This window comes from Babylonia areolata, chromosome 11 (genome assembly GCF_041734735.1).
Source record: "Babylonia areolata isolate BAREFJ2019XMU chromosome 11, ASM4173473v1, whole genome shotgun sequence".
In the NCBI taxonomy this organism is placed as follows: domain Eukaryota; kingdom Metazoa; phylum Mollusca; class Gastropoda; order Neogastropoda; family Buccinidae; genus Babylonia; species Babylonia areolata.
In genome coordinates, this window is record NC_134886.1 from 13627336 (window position 1) to 13647862 (window position 20527).

A 20527-nucleotide genomic window follows, 5' to 3' on the forward strand; every position below is an offset into this window, starting at 1 on the left:
GACTGAGACCTGATGGCTCTATCAGAAACTGCTGGCACTCAGCGGTGCTAGGCTTCTATCGATCGCCAAAGAAAGAACGAAAGAAAGGGAAAATGGTAGAACGAAAACGAGCTGAGAGGGGGAAAAAGACTTGGGCTAACGATTGCAAGACTTGGGTCTGTTTCATGTAGAAATTTGTTAACAACTAGACACTGCGGGGACATTTCTGACACCGAATGATAATTGTGGCCTGGCGATATCTTATGGTCCAGACAGAAAATGTCATATTCGCGTTGTTGTTGTGGTACACTTTTCAGATATAATACTTTTCAAACCTTCAAACTTATTGATACCTCGGTTGTGTTCTTCTTGTTGCTTTTTTTCCCATTTCTTTCTCACATTTCTTAGTATCACTCTTGTCCTCCTCTTCATTTCTTTCTCCTTTTTCTTCATCAATTCTTTGCGTATGCGCGCATGCATGCGTGCGTGCGAACGTGCATGCATGTGTGCGCGCGCGTATGTGTTTGCACATGTGCATGTTTGCGTGTGTTCATGTGTGTGTGCGTGTGTGTGTATGTATGTATGTATGTGTACGCGTGTGTGCATATGTGTGTATGTGTGTGCGCGCGCGCGTGCAGTGAAGGAAAAAAGTGGCCTGGCTTGTCATGACTACGATAAGGCTTTTTTTTCTTTTTTTGTAGTGTCAAAGTTTCTGTTTAAGACACAGTCGATTTTTTCCTCTTCTTGATGCTGATCGCACTGGTAAACAAAAACAGACAGTGAAGGATGTCAAAACAAATGACAATAAACAGTTGAAAGGTGCAGTTAATGAAGAAAGAAGTTCTTGAAATGCCAGAAACGAAAGAACAGAACAAGGATATCGGTAAATTATCAACGAGCAATCATGGACAGATACAGTATCGACCACTCAATCCGTTGACTGCTGCAGACGAGTAAGCTCGTTACTGAAGGGCAGTCCTTTCAGTGAGGAAAAACAGATCTTACACGTCCGGGTGTCTTTTACCTTTCTTTATCTGAACTTCTTCCTCTTGGGATCGAATTATTTTTGTTCAGCAAAATGACTTGCACTTCAGACTGATGGCACACTGATCTCTTTCACCAAAGCTAGCAGTCAGGGGGTTAAATGACAAACCGATTCACCAAGAAACTGGCCTCCATGGCCGTCAGTCCATGCCTTCTGAATCAGTGCGTGTTGCTCTTTTATTTCTGTGTGTGTCACTTTTCTTCTCTTCCACTTTCTCTTTGGCGTTAGTTTCAGACTAAAACAAATATGATAACAGCCACACAATAAACATATTGTCCCCAATGACATATGTAAGGTGTACTTTTCTGTTAAACTGAGAAATAAGTAAACGTCTAACTTGTACAGGTTTTGAAAAATTCTCTGCAAATACTTTGTCAGCTGACACCAAATTAGGCATACAAATAGGACAAATTCAGTTCTTTCCAGTCATCTTGTTTAAAACAATATTGCACCTCTGGGATGGGCACACAAAAAATAAAGAATGAAGCCTAATTATATGCAAACTGCATTTACTGTTATATTTACATTTTTTTTATTCTCTAAACTTGGCACTTTGATCTGATATTCTGACCCAACAACAAGAGCAGTCATTATTATCATTTTCTGTTCAAACAGGAACTTCTTTTGCTCAGCATGGAAGTTTTATTTATTTTGCAATCGTTTTGGGGCAGACAGAAAAAAGGGAAATTACTCTGTACTTGATGCTAGGGGACTTAATTTACTTTAAACTGATCTTTCTCATCTTAAACATTACATTTTGAAATTATACTCAATACATAAAAAGCTTGGATTTTTTTCTTTTTTTTAAGTGTATCACAAGTGTCTTGAAGGCCTTGCCTCTCTTGTTATCTATGTTTTTTTCCTCATTGAACCCATAGCTATTTTTAATCAATCAATGAATATTTCGACCGGTTGTAGACGTTTTACGTATATTTATTGCCTCGGATACATATTGTGCAAGTGAAGGTATCATATCTTCATTTTCTGTCATCAGTATGACGAACAATTTTTTTCTCTGCGCTGGAGCTGTATTGAAAAGGGTACACTTTTTTTTTTTCGCAGATTTTATGTCGTTTATTTGCTGCAATAAATATCATTCTTTGTTTGAAATATTGATTTAAATGAGAGAGAGAGGGAGACAGACAGACAGACAGACAGACAGACACATGTGTAGACAGATAGATAAGTAGATAATCAACGAGAGAGACACAAAGATACAATGACAGAGACTGAGGGACAGATACACACAGAGAGGAATGGGGAGAAGGGAGACAGTGTGGAGAAAACCTCTGTCACAGGACCAGGCATCATGACGTCTGTTGATGACAGTAAGCATGGCAATACACACAGGACAGCCTTCACAAGCGAGACTGACAATATCACTCATCTTCAGCATTCTCATCACTGGTTACCAATTTCTGCCCGCATTTAGTATAAAGTCGCAATTCCCACCTTCAACTCCATTTCGGGTGCTGCCCCTCAAGTGTCTGAGTGAAGTGAATCAAACCATCACATCCCACGACAACTCATTTCATCTTCCGATTCACGGCGGTTACGTACTCCCCGTGTTAAAACTAGATTCTTTGGTGATTCTTCCTTCTCTCATTCAACTCCATCTATCTGGAACAGTTTACCTCACGGTCTTCGTCACTCTTTTTCATTTTTTTTTTTTTTAAACTGGTCTGAAAACACATATTTTTGAAAACGCCAATGCATAGACCTTCCATACCTTTCCAATGACACTCCGTTACAAGCCATGCAAACTCTCTCTCTCTCTGTGTGTGTGTGTGTGTGTGTGTGTGTGTGTGTGTGAAATGAAGTAACGTCATACGCATAGTCTTTGAATCTGTTGAATGCTTTTGTGCATCGAATCTTTTTTTCTTCTTCTTCGTTTTGTAAGTTTTCCTGAAAGGGAGGAAAGCGCTCAAAAAGTATCCATTATTGTCATTATAAAGTGTTTTGACACCTTGAAACTGGAATGAAACTGAAACCGAACTTTCTTGATGATGATGATATGGATATTTACATAGCGCCTATTCTCGATCAGGGACCAAGCTCCATGCGCTTCACAAACAGAGTTATTTGCACAACAGGCTGCCTATCTGGGTAAAGCCGACTGAGACTGGGTGCTCATTATTCGTTTCCTGTGTCATTCAGTAAGGTTTCAGTCACACACACACACACACACACACACACACACACGCACAAACACAAACACACACTAACACATACATGCAACATTTTACATGTATGGTCGTTTTCTTTACTCATCCCGCCATGAAGGCAGATATACTCCGTTTTCGGGGGTGTGCATAATGGGTATATTGTTTCTTGAGTCCACGGAAGGCTGATATGGATTACAGGATCAATAAAAAGCGTGTCTGAATTTCTGCATGCGTATACACACAGAGGAGGTACAGGCACTAGCAGGTCTACACATATGTTGACCTGAGAGATCGGAAAAAATCTTCACCCTTCATCCACCAAACCCACTCCAAACAGCCGAACTTCACACTGCTTTCATTTGGTTTGTAAACGTAAACGAATTCCCGCCCCATAGGCGCAAAATACTACAAACAGAACAGAAAACAAACAAAAGCGAAAATACTGCCCACGCTTTCTCGCATTTCCACTCCCTCTCTCTCTCTCTCTCTCTCTCTCTCTCTCTCTCCCTCCCTCTCTCTTCTCTGGCACTTACCCATTGAAATGAAATGGGAAATTTTTCATTTGATTAATGAAGCTGGAGAATCTGAATCTTCACATACCCAGTGTGTTGAAGGAACAATCACATGGTCGGATGATGTCAACATATCTATAAGTGAGATGAATTCCAACCACTTTAAAAAGTGCATGGACCGGACAGAGGAAAGGTTGAATGAGAATGTTGATGAATGTATTGATTTGTTGGTGAATGCTTTGTATACAGCCACCTCATGTATGGTCAGGGCTGTTGGGAACACACACACACACACACACACACACACACTCACAAAAATCAATGATTGGTTTGACAAGGAGTGTAAAAGATAAGAAAAGATATGTGAGAAGACTGCTCCAGTGTTTCCGAAGAGCAAAGACAGATAAATAAAAATTAGTGCAAGGATGCATATGTTTAATGATTTAATGATCAGATTACAAAAGAAGAAGTCATTAATAGTATAAAACATTTGAAAGGTGGCAAAAGTGCAGGTCCTGATAAAATAGTAAACGAAATGCTTAAAAATGCAAATGCCACTGTGATTAGTTTTCTTGTTTTTCTGTTCAATGTACTGTTTGAGCGAGGTGAATTTCCTTCCGAATGGGCTAAATCCATTATCATTTCAATACATAAAAAGGGGACGCAAACAACCTTGATAATTATCGTGAAGTTGCTTTAACCAGTGCAATAAGCAAGGTATACACATGCATCTTGAATAAAAGACTAACTATTTGGGCAGACAGGGAGGGAAAATGATGAGCAAGCAGAATTTAGGGTTGGACACAGTACGGTGGACCACATTTTAACTTTGTATGCTTTAGAAATACTAAATTATATGTTGCATTTACAGATAAAAAAACCCAACAACTTTCGATTCGGTAAATAGAAATATGTATTGTTTTGAGTAGAGTGAATGGAAAGTTGTATATGGCCTTGAGAGGAATTTATGTCACAGTGTTGGCATGCGTTCGTGGAAAATGTGTATATTCTGAATATTATGATCGTCCACGAGGTGTGAAACAAGGATGCCTTTTGAGCCCACAAAATGTTTCATTTTTCATTAATGAGCTAGCAGTTGAATTGTCTAAAAAAAGATAAACATGGAATACAAATGATACCAGGGGTTGCTGAAATAATTTAACTGTTATTTACAGATGATGTCATATTACAGTATTTCGTAAGGGGTAGGAGGGGGCTGTCATCTTTCTAAACATGAATCCTGGTGGTTCGGTAATGTGGAATTAATGGTCACAAACCAGTATTTATGAATGAATTTTACCACAAAATTGAATTTGAGCATCGTATGGTCTGAAATGTGTAGAAAAGGGAAAAAGGGGGTTATAGAAATATTAAGGTCGATGCGAAGGTTAACACATTAGATCCTAGTTTGCTTTGGAAACTATTCAGCAACCAGATAGAACCAATGTTAACTTACGCAGCAGAAATATGGGGGTTAGAAAATAATATTGAAATGGAAAAAGTGCATACTTTTGCAATTAAACGATTCTTGAACGCACTAATACACTCTTCAAATAACATGGCAAATAGTGAAACTGGGAGATATCCTTTGTATATTCGAAGGCATGTTAAATGTATTAGATTCTGTTTAAAGTTAACAAGATTGCCTGAGTACAGATTGTGTAAAGAAGCCTATACAATGATATTACAACCGTACGGGAATGGAAAACTAAACTGGGTGCGTAATGTCAAGAGAGTTTTAACTGTTAACGGGTTTGGAATAGTTGGTTGAGTCAGGGAGCTGGTAACGAATTAGCATTTATGGCAGAATTAAAGGATAGACTTGTATCCTCTTATAAACAAAACTGGCACTTAAAAATGGAAGACAATGATAAGTTTACATGGTTCTTCTCATTTAAAAGTATTTTCAGGCGGAGAAGTATATGTTAGTGATCACTAATAAATGTCCCTCCCTGGGAGTTAACAAAAGCAAACGTCAACATATGTGCTTCTGACACAACAAAAGGAGAATCTCCACATATAATAGCAGCATCTGTCAGAATTGAATTAGAAGAAAATTTTGATTATCATTTAAAAGTTTACACTGATGGCTCGGTCCTGGATGATAGCAGTGCAGGATCTGCTTTTGTCATTCCTAACCTAAAAACAGAAAAATCATATTATTTAGGTAAGGGACATTCAATTTTTACAGCTGAATTGGTGGCCATCCTTGTGGCTTTAAATCATCTTGTTGATATACCAATCATAGTAAGTAATATCCTATTTTGTGTTGATTCTCAATCTGTCTTAAAAGGTTTGCTCCTTTTTGAGAATAATCAAAGAGAAGATGTACAGTTTGAAATTAGGTATTTATTGCACTCCCTATTTGTGAAGGGTACAAATGTTGATTTTTGTTGGATACCATCCCACACTGGATTCCGTTATAACGACCAAGCAGACAGGGCAGCAAAAAGGGGAGCAAAAAAATCATTTAGATAGTATAAAAGTATATTGCCCATTGTCATACAAGGAAATAAGCAATATACTAGAAAGAGACTTTTATAGGTGCTTGAATTCAAGTCTAAAACTTCGTCATTTGACTCTCTCAGACTTTGGTCCGATTCGCAGACCAATTCTGAGTTTAGCTCTCAGACTATTATCAAATTCATTACGGACCAAGTATTATTCTAATGTCAAGTGCATATGCTTTAGTAACCTGACAATTGAGCATATAATTTTTCACTGTATCTTGATGAAGCCTTTTGTACACGAAAGTGTGTCTTCACAAGTGACTGAGAACGTTGATGTTTTTTGCATTCATTATCAGTTGTTTCGCTTGTCAGTTTAACGACTTCTCTTTTACGAAGTCCTTTAAGTAATTTCCTGTAACTGTATTTATAGGGTTTTTGTTTTGTTTTGTTTTGTTTTTCTTCCAAATTTCACCCACATTTTTACCCTCATTTGCCCAGTTTCCCCCAAACCTCAATTCATCCACATCTCCCACCCCTTCAAACCGATAATACTCAGATGTATTCATAAATACTTTAACAAAATGTCTTCAATCACCGATATGTGTGACGGGACATTAAACAAAAAAATTCCTCCTAGATTTAGAAATCGTACTTTAGGTCTTAGTGCAAATAAAAGATGGTTTGATGTTTTCACATCAGAGGGTAATATCTGTCCGGTATGTAACGAGGAAAATTCAACTGAAGACGAAGTGCACTTCTTATTTTCATGCAAAACTTATCACGATCTCAGAAAGGAAAGCAAACTATTTCACCTGGATGTTGCAATGAGAAAAGATTCAACAAGTGTATTGTCGTCTGAGAGAGAGAGAGAGAGAGAGAGAGAGAGAGAGAGAGAGAGAAGCAGCAGCAGAACTTTGGACTTTGATGCACACGCTTAACGCGAAGAGATTGAACACAAAATTGTTGCGTACGTGTCCATTTGTTGAGCGTTTCAGGTCACTTACCTGCATTTATTTATTTATTTGTTTGTTTGTTTTTGTTGTATATTTGATAGATGCTACTGACTTCAAACACCCCCTTGACAAGAGAACTTTGAAATTAATGTTAGTAAAATGTCAAAGTCTCTCTTTCTCTCTCTCTCGTGTGTGTGTGTGTGTGTGTGTGTGTGTGTGTGTGTGTGTGTGTGTGTGTGTGTGTGTGTGTGTGTGTGTTTTATCTTCAGTTTAACGTCTATTCACTATAAGTGTTTTGAGACGGAAAGGAGTAAAGTAGTGGATAAAGGAAAAGGAGTGCATGTGAATATTAGTGTAAAAAGTGTTCATGTTATGTATCAGAGGAAAGGTATATTATCACAAGAAAAAGTCTAAAGAGAAGTCGTGTGTGTGTGTGTGTGTGTTGGGGGTGGGGGGAGGGCGTGCGGGGAGGGGGGTGCATGAGGCGCTCCCACGACTTCTCTCACTTTGTAAGAAAACGTGGGATGGTGGGAAAGTGTAAGTGAACCCCACCCCACTCCCTTCAACGTCTTGTCTCCACAGACACAACTATAAACCCCTAACGTTAGCATCATCATTATCATCTTTCCTTTCCGCGTCAAAATATTCGACACAAAAAGGTATTCCATACAGGGCGTTAGCCTCCTTCACCCCATCCAGCCCCCTTTCCTGCTCCCATTATCCACATTATGTTTCAGTTGACATTTCCGCATGTCAAGATGACACAATGTTCACGTTCCGCTGAAACAGCGTCATCAAATAGGTCATATAGCGTTTTAACTGTGAACAAACATGATGTAGTTTACTAAATCCTGGTACCACACTTACGAATTGTGACAACCTGCCAATGGTTGAAAAAACAAACAAACCAACAACTTGAAAATGGAAGAAAGTAAGAAAGCCAAATGCGACATTACCTATCTGCCCATCTTTGATTGTACAGGTTTAAATGTTTGTCTGCCATCTAAATCTGATTATCACTGCATATTGATGAGTACACACACACACATACACACACACACGCGCGCGCGCACACACACACACACACAGGTGAACACAGGTAGTGGAACACAGAGACAAAAACAGCGACAGACACACACACGCAGAGAGAGAGAGAGAGAGAGAGAGGGCTAAAACAAGGCCAAGAGAAAATCAATACGGTGCTCGGTGTGACTATTAAAGCGCGGCTCCTGTCTGCCGGTACCGTGCTGGCATTCTTTCCAAATCGATACTGCTCTGCCTGCTCGCACAACCTAAGCCAGCTTTCCATTACTCTTGGGTTCTTTCTTTTATTATTCTTCCTTTTCCTCCTCCTCTTTTTGTTTGCAATTTGTTAATCCCCCCCCCCCCCTTTTATCCCCTTCTCTTCTTGTTCTTCTTCTCTCCCTTCTCCTCCTTCTTCTCTTTCTTTTTCTTTTCCATTTCTTCACTCGTTTCAGTCAGATATGCTCAGGGTTCTGAGGAGAACTGTTGTTTGTCATGATGTCTGCACCCTTGAGTGCTTGATATTTTTGTCTCCTTTTCTGTCGTGCTTTCTCTTAGTTCGCTTGTCTCTCGTGTCTAATTATGCTGTCTGTCTTTTCGTTGCTCTCTGTCTGTGTCTGTCTCTGCATCTGTCTGATGGAGAGAGGCAGTGACAGAACACTGAGAGATTAACATTGAAAGAGACCGCGGGAGAGTGAAAAAATGAGCGAGAGAGAGAAAGAAAGGGGTCAGGAGAGAGGGAGAGAGAGGGAGAGAACTCAACACTCAAAACGTTTTTATTCAAGGATTAAGATTTTAGGCATAAGCTATTCTTCCAATCTGTCCTTGCTCATCTACATCTAGTACAAATAGCAGAGAGAGAGAGAGAGAGAGAGAGAGAGAGAGAGAGAGAGAGAGAGACCCATCCAACCAACCAACCAAGCAACCCAACCAACCGGACAGAAGGAACGAAACAGAGATATCGAGACTCTGATTCCGAGACACAAAGACAGGCCAAAACCTGACAATGAAATTTGGGTATTTGCTCACGTCTGTGTGCAGACATACGTGGTCTGATATTCCACTGCCTTTTGTCCTTCAACTCTTTCATTGCAGGGGTTTGCATTGTATAGTATCGTAACATATCGTATCCTATTGTACTGTATTGTATTGCACTGTTACGTATTGTATTAGTCAGGTCAGGTCATTAGATCTGCTACTGGTAACCTGTAATCCAGTACATCCTGTTCAGGGTCGGGGTGCCGGCGACTAAACCGGCACTCCCACCGCTCCCTTCCGGGACTGGTCAGGCGGGTAGCTAGACACCCTTATGGAGATCCATAAAAAGGCGCTGGCTCAGGAGAGCCACCGACGGCCATCTAGCTCCACCGTGCTGTGTGCATGCCACACGCAGTTGGCCCCCGGGGTGTATCTACCCATGCATGCGAAGTCTGGATCCGGCAGAATCTGCGGAAGAAACCTATCGGTTCAACGGAGAGGAAGGTGGTTACAGCAACACACTGTGGAGTGCAGAGAGCAAGATGAGACACCGAAAGGATATCTTGTTCATCCACTACATCCGTGCTCATCCTCCAGTCGTCTCGACTTAGTCTTGCCACTGGAAATTGGTGGACCCGGACGAGAGAGTGAGGTCGACGTTGCGCAACTCCTCTTCACTTTAAACAAACTCATCGCGCAAGTCATCAGTCATCCAAAATGACCTTTCATCCTTCATCATTTCATCACCCCCAAGTCCTGTGGCGACAGGCGAGCGACGAAACGACAGGTGTGGGTACACTGGCAGTCGCAGCCGCAGACCTGCAGGCGGCTCAGGCCATAGGGTCGTTCTTCGTCGACAGGAGCAGCGATGGAGCTCGGCAGCCGTCTGAGCGTCTGAGCAGCCCTCTTTAGGAATGCACTGCTCACCTCCCTGGCATGAGGAAGGGGCTAGAAAAGGTGCCCTAAAAATTGCCTGCTCCATATCACCCTGGCCAGCATACCGCGGCTGGTGGGGACCCTACATCAGCGGTCGAAACAACAAGAAAGAAAAGAAAAAAACAAGGATCGTTCCTCTCACCATTGGTGCTTGGAACATAAGGACTCTCCTGGACAGAGATAACGCGGACAGACCCCAAAGGAGAACGGCACTAGTTGCATCCAAACTCGCCAGATACAACATTGACATCGCAGCCTTGAGTGAGACTCGGCTTGCAGGCGAAGGCGAGCTCTGTGAACAGGGATCTGGTTACATCTTCTTCTGGAGTGGACGAGGAAGCGAAGAGCGACGTGAGGCTGGCGTTGGTTTTGCAGTAAAAACAGCACTTGTCAGCAAGCTAGCTGGAATCCCAAAGGGAGTCAACGATAGGCTTATGACCATGAAACTCCCACTGGCATCTGGCCAGAAGCACCTCACCATTGTCAGTGTCTACGCCCCAACCATGACCAACCCGGATGAAGTGAAGGCGAAGTTCTACGAGGACCTTCACTCTGTCATTGCTGCTATCCATGGTGTGGGCCACTGCAACCCAAATGGATTGCTTTTGCTTCAGACCTGTGCAGAGCACGAACTGCTGATAACCAACACAGTTTTCTGCCTCCCTACCCGTAACAGGACGTCATGGATGCACCCTCGCTCAAAGCATTGGCATCTCATCGATTATGTCATCGTCAGGAAAAGGGATAGGCAAGATGTACGTGTAACAAAGACCATGTGCGGCGCCGAGTGTTGGACAGACCATCGCTTTGTAGTCTCGAAGCTGAATATTCGAATCCAGCCCAAGAGACGCCCCCAAGGCCAGAAGGCTCCAAAACGGCTCAACATCGCTAAGCTGAAAAACATCACCATCAAACAGTCCTTTGTGGAGCTGCTGGAAGATCGTCTGGAATCCACCTCTCTGGACAACCAGAATGTGGAGTCTGACTGGAGGGTCCTGCGTGAGCTGATCTATAGTACAGCTTCAGAGACCCTGGGACCCATGACCAGAAAGCACAAAGACTGATTTGATGAAAACTGTGATGAAATCAAGCAGCTTCTGGATGAGAAACGCCGTCTGCATCAAGCCTACCTGGCGAAGTACGGATGTCCCAGAAAGTTCATCACCATCATACGGCAACTACACGATGGGAAGCTGGCCCGAGACCAAGACAACGGAGAGACTTCAGAACCATTCCCTGTCTCCAACGGAGTTAAGCAAGGGTGTGTTCTTGCCCCCATGTCTCATGTTTTCAGCCATGCTGACAGATGCCTTCAGAGATGCTGACGTAGGCATTGGCATCAGGTACCGCACAGATGGCCCACTCTTCAACCTCAGGAGGCTTCAAGCAAAAACCAAGGTGAGGACAGACACCGTCAACGACTTCCTGTTTGCTGATGACTGCGCTCTCAATGCTGCCTCCGATGCTGACATGCAACACAGCGTCGACAAGTTCTCTGCTGCCTGTGACAACTTTGGCCTCACAATCAGCACGAAGAAGACTGAGGTGATGCACCAAATGAAATGAAATTATGGTGCTTAGAGCCTTGCCGACCACTAAGGCCATCTCAAGGCTATCGCCGCGTCAATAAGTACTACAAGGATAAAAAAAACAACAACCAATCAAAACGAGTCACCACTTCAAACTTTCCACTCCAAAGTTAAAAAAAAACTTCCATAGTTTAAAACCTTCAAATCTGGTTAAAAAGGTTCACTTCTTTTAAGAAGTCCATCAGCGCCCACGGAGGGACATCACGAAACAAAGTCTTCAAAGAAACCGCCGTGTAATGTCTGCGTCTAACGTCATACAGATCCCAACAGTCAAGGAGCACGTGTTTCACGGTGAGAGGCTCGTCACAGGGAATGCATCGAGGGGCCTCCTCTCCCTTCAACAAGTAAGAATGAGTAAAAAAGGTGTGCCCCGTACGCAGTCTGCACAGCACAGACTCTTTTAGGTCCGGACGGATCTGGAAGAGCTTGTTGTCCGTCTGGGTGTTCCACTCCTCTTGCCAAAGATCCTTAACGTAAGTGTTGACCTTCCGCTTCATGTCTGTATAGGGTACCAAGGATCTGGACAATTTTTTCTTTACAGCGTTCCTGGCCAGCAGGTCCGCCCTTTCGTTACCACGAATGCCAACATGTCCGGGAACCCAGGCCAACACAACCTCGTATCCTTTCTTGGTTGCGAGAGTAAAAGTTTCATAAAATTCCAGCAGTTTGGGATGAGTGATATTCCTGCAGGCGATCGCCTCCAGGGCTGACAAGGAGTCGGAAAAGATCATGAATCTCTTCTGTTTCGAAGAGGGAACCATTTTTAACCCCAGAACCAGTGCGGTCAGTTCCGCGGTGTACACCGAGCTGTCAGACAGGATGTGTTCCGTTGAGGGCCGGTCAGGAAAGGCGGGACAGAACGCAGATGCAGCGACTCCGTCCTCTGACTTGGAACCGTCAGTGAAGATGCTTTGAAAAGTGGGGAATTTGTGGCACAGTTCCGAAAAGTAGGTTCTGTAGGCCAGAGAACTGGTGGTGTCCTTATGGTACGAGGCCAGATCGAATCGGACCTCAGGTGTTGTAAAGGTCCACGGAGGGCTGTCAGGGAACTTAGAGAAATCTGAGATGGCACCAACATCCAGATCGGCCTTTTCTAAGTGCGGCTGAATGCGGAGTCCGAGAGGAGGTATGCAGTTTGGGTTGTCTGTAAATTTCTTATCGAAAGGGTTGTTGAATACAGCGTCGTAAGCAGGGTTTGTAGGTTCCGAAAACAATTTCAAATAATAATCCAGGGTCAGCTTCAATCTGCGGTTGGAGAGAGGCGGTTCCCCCACCTCTGCGTACAGGCTGTGCACAGGGGTGGTGCGGAAAGCATCTAAGCTGAGACGGAGCCCCTGGTGGTGTACAGGGTCCAACAGTTTCAGATAGGACGGTCTGGCCGAGCCGTATACCACACTTCCATAATCCAGTTTGGACCGGACCAAGGCTCTGTAGAGGTGCAAGAGAGTTCCCTTATCAGCACCCCAGTTCGTGTGTGCCACAACTCGGATGATGTTAAGGGCTTTTTGGCAAGATACTTTCAGCTGTTTAATGTGGCTGAGGAAGTTCAGCTTCTGATCGAAGACGACCCCTAAAAATCTGGCTTCCTTGACCGCCGGGATGGTGGATGTTCCCAGACGGATTTCAGGGTCCGGACAGAACTGGCGAAAATTATGAAAATGGATGCATTCAGTTTTGGAGGACGAAAATGTGAAGCCATTCTCCTCTGCCCAACACTGGATTTTGTTGACGCAGAGCTGAAGCCGTCGCTGGATGCTGGCGTACGTCCTGCCAGTTGCATATAAGGCAAAATCATCCACAAACAGCGAGCTGTCCGATCCCCTCTGAACGGATTGAACGATGTCATTAATTTTGATGCTGAAAAGAGCCGGCGACAGGATGCTCCCTTGCGGGACACCCAGCTCCTGCTCGTGAATGTCGGACAGGGTGGTGCCGACTCTCACCTGGAATTGTCTGTCTTGTAAAAAATTGTGGATGAACTGAGGCAGGTGTCCTCGGAAGCCGAGCTTGTGCAAGTTGGAAAGAATACCAAATTTCCACGTGGTATCGTAAGCTTTCTCCAAGTCAAAAAATATGGCCACCACATGTTGTTTGTTGACGAAAGCATTTCTTACAGTGGTTTCCAGACGAACCAGATGGTCAACGGTAGAGCGATGCTTGCGGAAACCGCACTGTTCTTTCGCCAGAAGGCCGTCGGTCTCTAGTCTCCACATCAGTCTACCGTTGACCATCTTCTCCATCAGTTTGCAGACGCAGCTGGTCAGTGCAATTGGGCGGTAGTTGGAGGGGTTCGAGGGGTCTTTTCCCGGTTTCGGCAGCGGGATTATGAGGGCTTTCCGCCAGGAGGGTGGAAAGAAGCCTGTGACCCAGATGTGGTTATAAACTTTAAGCAGGGTGTCCAGACAGGTTTGGGGAAGGTGCTTTAGGAGTTTATAATGGACCTCGTCCATTCCTGGACAGGAATCCGTACAGGTCTGAAGGGCAGATTTAAGTTCGTTCATCGTGAAAGGAAGGTTGTAATTCTCTGTGTTGTCGGAAAAGAAGTTACATGGTGTTTTTTCTGACAGGTTTTTGGTTTTAAGAAAGCGAGCAGATTTGTTAGTAGATCTCGAGTTCTGTTCTACTGTGGAGGCAAGCAAATTGGCAACTGCTTTCTTCTCTGTGACCAGAGCATCTGAAAGTTTAAGATGGTGAAAGGTCGGGCATGCGTTTTTGCCCTTAATTCTTTTTAAAACCCTCCACACTTTCTTCTTGGGTGTGTTGGAGGTTAAGGAAGAGCAGAAATCTCTCCATGACTTCCTCTGGCTCTTTTTAAAAACATACCTGGCTTTCGCCCTCAGCTGTTGATGGGTTCGAACGCTATCGGTCTCCGGTCTCCGAAAGACGCATCGCTGCGCTCTCTTCCGAGACTTGCGGGCCTCCCCACATTCCGCGTTGAACCAGGGCGTTCTAGGGACCTGAGGCTTGGAGGTAGACGATGGGACTGCTGCTCTGGCGCAATCTAAAACGATCCGAGTCAGAGCGTCAGCAGGGTCCTTGCTTTTCAATACTGTTTCGTCCTGCAGCTCCGCTCTTATCTTGGTGGTAAAAAAACTCCAGTCTGCTTTGTCGTAGTACAGGCGGTCAGGCAGAGAGTCACCTTCTCCATCTGTGGGGCGGAGGACGACAGGAAAGTGGTCACTCCCGTGCAGATCGTCGTGCACTTTCCACTCGTAGTCCAGGACCAACGATGGATCGCAGACCGACAGATCTAAACACGAAAGCTTTCCAGAGGACAGATGCAGGTAAGTGGGAGACTTGTCGTTAAGACAGCACAAGTCCATGTCAGAAAGAAGGTTTTCTAAGAGAAGGCCTCGGGCTGATGTCATCTCACTTCCCCAGAGCGGGGAGTGTCCATTGAAGTCGCCCAACAGTAAAAACGGACGTGGGAGCTGGTCGACCAGGTTCATGAGGTCCTGCCTCAGAACACGGACGGAAGGGGGAAGGTAGAGAGAGCAGACAGTGATGGTTTTCTCAAGCGTGACTCAGACTGCCACCGCCTGTAAAGGGGTGCTTAAAAGAACTGTACTGTATAAAAGGGACTTGCGAATAAAAAGAGCGACACCTCCCGTCAACCCCTCTTGCTTCGGTTGAGCAGGTTTAAAAACGGAGTTAAAACCAGAGAGAGATAAAACCTTGCCGTCTCTTTGCAGAGTCTCCTGCAGCGCCAGCACTGAAGGTTTCAAAGCACGACAAAGCAGCTGGAGTTCCTGGAAGTTGGCATAGAATCCCCGGATATTCCAGTGGATCACTGCCATTAAAAAGGTTTTAAAAAAAAATAAAGCAGCAGCCTATTCCATCGCTACCCCCTGCTCCTCTGCTTGCGGTGGCTCAAGGTCCGCCAGGATGGAGTATTTATTTTTCGAAATAAATTTTTCGGATTCCGACCGAGTCGGAATATCCACCACCTCGGCCCCTCCCGATCCCGCCGTGGCCGCAACCCTCCCCTCCTTGAGTTTTGGAGGTACGGGGGGTTTCCGGCCACTTCCGCCAGCCCGAGGGCCAGGCAGACGAGGGGCGGGGCAAGGGGAGCCGGGGGGTGGAGTGGGGCAGGAGACGGACAACGTGCCTCCGCCCGAGGCTTTTCTCTCCCGCCCAGCAGCCCCTGAGGACTGCCGCACAGGATGGGAAGGGGTGGACATGGCGCCTCCACCCAAGGCCAACGGTTCCGACGAGGCGGTTAAGTCGTCCGTCTGTGTTCCTGTGGACGTCGTCTGGACCGCGACGTCCACTGTCCTGGATCTGACGACAGAGGCATACGACGCCTTTGGCGACGCGGCCTCCACCTGCTTCCTTGCCTCAAAGAAGGAAATTTTCTTTTCTGTCTTGACTTTCTGGATTTGTTTTTCTTTTTTCCAGGCGGGGCAGTCTTTCGATGAGGACGGGTGGCCACCTCCGCAGTTCGCACACCGGGCTGCACTGACGCAATCGCCCTGGTGCGCCGCCTTCGAACAGGTGCCACACGCCTCTTCCTCCTTACATCGGTCTCTCACGTGTCCGAATTTCTGACACTTAAAGCATCTCAGAGGGGACGGTACGTACAGACTTACATTAACTAGCAGGTATCCGACCCGAATGTCCTTAGGGACATCCGGGCAGCAGAAGGTGAGGAAGAAAGTGTTGGTCGGGACTCTGTCCGACCCCTTCCTCACCGTCACCCTGTACACATCGGTCACTCCCTGAGAGGACAGCTCGCTCTTGATCTCGGCCTCAGACACACCTTTCAACTCCGGGCATCTGATGACTCCCTTTGAGCAGTTGAGACCTTTGTGAGGGGAAACCTTCACCGCCCTATCCACGAAAGTGGTCGCCTTGAGAAGGAGCTGTGTCTGCCTTTTGGATTCTGCCTGCACTAAAAACGCTCCGCTCCTCAGCCTCTTGATGGATCTGAGCAATCCTGCCAGACACTGAAAGCCCTTCTGGACAGCGAAGGGGCTGAGAGCCGACAAGGGCTTGTCGTCATCAGCGCCCTCCATCACTAGCCACGACGGCCAAAAACCGGAGGTCTCAACGACCTCCGACTCTGAGTCCGAGTCGTCCGTTCCCTGTCGTCGTCTTTTGCCTGAGTTAGGGGGGTGTAGTTTTTTGGAAGTCATGTTGAAAAAACAAGTGAATTCATCCCTCCCTTACCCACCCACCATGGGGTCCAACTTAGGGGCCAGGGTCAAGGGAACACCAGCTTGACCCCTTCCAGGTTTCGGGAGGGATATACGACCAACAGTCTAGTTCCAACGTGCTCCCCCCCGATCATGCCCAGCTCCCGGGGACAGAGAGCCGAGCACTACGGGGGTTACCTTCGTCAGCCTCTAAACTGCCAGTCTTGACCCAGCCCCACGAAGGGGTAGCCGACTGACACACACGGGCCAATGTGTGCCGCCTGTCTTAGGAGAGGTCTGAGCCAAAGGGATGTGTTGAGAGCAGCGTGCTCTCTCAATCCCCAGGATCTCATTCCCCTCCATCACAGGTCGCGCCGCACGGCAAACACGGCGCGCCTAAAGAAGGCCGCAGAGAAAAAAAAAGAATGTGGAAAAGAAGGCTTGATGGGGAGCTGAGGACAGAAAAGAGGCGGTAAAAAGAAGAACAGAGAATAGCGAAAGGGACAGTGGGTCACGTTTAGTTTGGGCCTCACTCACGACCTGTTCGGCATGGGAAGCCCTATCAGGGGCATCAGTACAAAACCACCACTTATTCAGCCCGAACAGCTACGATGGCTATGTAGGCTGTCAATTAAGACCTGGGATCAGAGCAGCAAAACCCCAAGAAGCACTGATGCCCCCGCCGACATAGCTCGCTCGATCACTGGCCACTACGCCTCCCGACCACGACAAGGTAGTGACCCTCCCGGAAGAGGGTCAAGAGAAAGGTGATGCACCAGCCAGCTCCAGGAAAGCCTTACGTTGAACCAAACATCTTCATCAACGGGCAACGACGGAATGCGGTGGACAAGTTCACATACCTGGGCAGTACACTCTCTCGCACAGTTGTAATCGACGACGAGGTGAATTCCAGACTCGCCAAAGCCAGCGCTGCCTTCGGCAGACTCCATAAGAACGTTTGGAACAGGAGAGGCATCACCCTGGAGACGAAGCTCAAAGTATACAAGGCCACAGTTCTCACCACACTGCTCTATGGATGTAAATCATGGACAGCCTACAAACACCACGCCAAAAAGCTGAACTACTTCCTCACCACCAGCCTCAGAAAACTTCTCGGCATAAAGTGGCAAGAGAAGATCCCTGACACAGAGGTGCTCACTCGTGCAAACTTGCCCAGCATCTACACCATCTTGATGCAGGCCCAGCTGTGCTGGGCAGACCATGTAGTTCGCATGCCAGACCACCGGCTCCGCAAGAAACTGCTGTACGGCGAACTCCAACATGGCAAGCGCTCCCATGGAGGCCAAAAGAAGCGCTTCAAAGACACTCTGAAAGCTTCTCTGAAGGCCTTCAACATCAGCCATGACACATGGGAGCTGAATGCAATGGACAGACCAAAGTGGCGTTGAGCTGTCCACAAAGGCGCCAAATCCTGTGAGGCCAACAGAATCTTTGCAGCAGAGCAACGCAGACAGGCCAGGAAAAGCGGTGCCAGCAAGTCCCCGACAGCCGCCGCCATCCCCTGTCCACACTGCGTCAGAACCTTCCGGGCGCGGATTGGCCTGACCAGTCATCTGCGCACCCACAGAGCCCAACCCACCCATCCCCAGGATGACTAGATGGTCCTCGTCGATCCCGACGGACGAATCACACTGCCTTGGATACATATTTTGCAAATGAGAATATCATATCTTCATTTTCTGTCATCAATAATCCGAACACATCTTTTCTCTGCGCCGGAGCTGTATTGAAAAGGGTACGGTTTTTTGGGGGGGTTTTCCGCAATTCTTCGTATCTTCTGCATTTAAATATGAAATGAGTTTCATCTTCTGGGCTGTCGCCACACATTGGGCAAAGGGATGTTGCAACGTCTGAATCGAAGCATCTTCTGTTGGCATTCAGTCCAAGTGCTCTCAATCTGAGTCTCGCAAAGCAGATTCCATGCCACTTATTTGTTACGATCTTAATACATTTTTCTGTTTGAAATATTGATTTAAATGAATTGAACAATTTATACTTAGCATTTCTCCCAATTTATCCGTGCCAGGTTGTTTGTAACATGCTATAAGTCTATCTTTAAGTTCCGATAAAAAGCTGCTCTTGTGCCCTACTCCTCGGCACATCCAAACAAGACCGAATCCATGTTCCGTTAGTGTTTTCTTGATGTGGAATACCCAGTACTGTTCGCCCTTCTCTTGCAACAGCAGAATCAGGCATGCTTGCCAACATAATTGTGATGTTGGCAGTCTTGTAAGTTTGAGCCAATATATTATGCATTTTACAGTTGATTTAACATGCAATGGGTACCTACCAGTTTCGCCATACATTTTGTGTTTGATGAATGCAATGAGACGCCAAGAAAGCGCCTCATTGCAAAAGTGTGTACCTTTTCCATTTGATTGTCATGAGTCGACTGTAGTCTGCTGAGTGGAAAATATATGTCTTTTTATACTGTAGAGAACTCCACAGTTTTCTACTTCACGATCTATTCCAACACCACAATTTTCGCTTTCACTTTTCCAAGTTATTCCTGCACGGCCATGCTGCTTAAAGAAAAAGTAAGGTGGTACAATTTTTTTTTTTTTTTAAATATCGTAGTTGTGTATTATTTTCTGTTGGTTAAAAATGTCAAATGCTACTGACTTCACCTTGTCAGGCTTTGACAGCAACAAAGTCAGGGCAGATAAGAGAGAGAGGAGGGGGAAACTCCGGAAAGGGAGGCAGAGGCACATGAGACACAGAGAGGGCGGGGAGAGAGGGGTGGGGGGGGGCACGACATATTCTGAGAGGCGGAGAGAGAGAGAGAGAGAGAGAGAGAGAGACAGACAGACAGACAGACAGACAGACAGACAGACAGAAAGACAGACAATGAGAGAGAGACAGAGAATGAGAGACAGAGAGAGAGACAGAGACTGAGAAACAGACAGATAGAGATACAGACAGAAACAGAGACACGACGCATTCTGAGAAAGAGGGAGAGAGAGACACATGGAAACAAAGTGATAACAGTTACAGAAAGGGGGAGAGAAAGAGAGGGAGGCACAGAGAGAGAGAGAGAGGGGTGGGGGGCACGATAGATACAAAGAGAACGAAAGAGTGAGTCAGTGAGTGAGTGAGTGTGTGTGTGTGTGTGTGTGTGTGTGTGTGTGTGTGTGTGTGTGTGAGAGAGAGAGAGAGAGAGAGAGAGAGAGAGAGAGAGCACCAAACCATCAGTGAACATTCGCAATTTTCGCAATTAAATAAATAAATTATGATAATAGCGTTTCTCTTAACTTAAAAGCTCTATGCAACTACAATGCTAGATTACATACTACACCATTGTCAGATGATGCCATCAATAAACATAATTTAAACGAACATGGACGTTCGTAATATTTCTTTGGAATAAATCTTATGCGAAACCATGTAGCACATGACACATCAAAACAAAATGCACTTCATCTTCATTTGACTGCTTGCACAAAGGACACAGGTATGATCAACAATCTTATCACGGTATTTGTGCATATAGATTTCAGAAATCCCAAATCTTGTTAATAAAAATCATAGATGTCTTTCCATGTTAAACAAAAGATAATTCTTAACTAAACTAGTAAGAGATCTGTAGAGACCGAATCTATCACGTGACTGGATATGATTTTCCCAGTTTTGCAATCTACAGTCTAATAAACGCTGACGAAAAGTTTTCAGAAACATATTCTCATTACCTACTCCTTGATATTCCCACACATATCTAAAGCCCAGTTCACATAGACAAGTTCG

The 20527-nt window shown here is 45.4% G+C and overlaps 1 protein-coding gene across 4 annotated transcripts in view; it reads right to left on the reverse strand.

Annotated features, from left to right (window-relative positions):
* The window catches only part of LOC143287552 (kinesin-like protein unc-104), a 123257-nt gene that overhangs the window by 88742 nt on the left and 13988 nt on the right, over positions 1-20527 (reverse strand). The gene's annotated exons all lie outside the window — the stretch shown is intronic.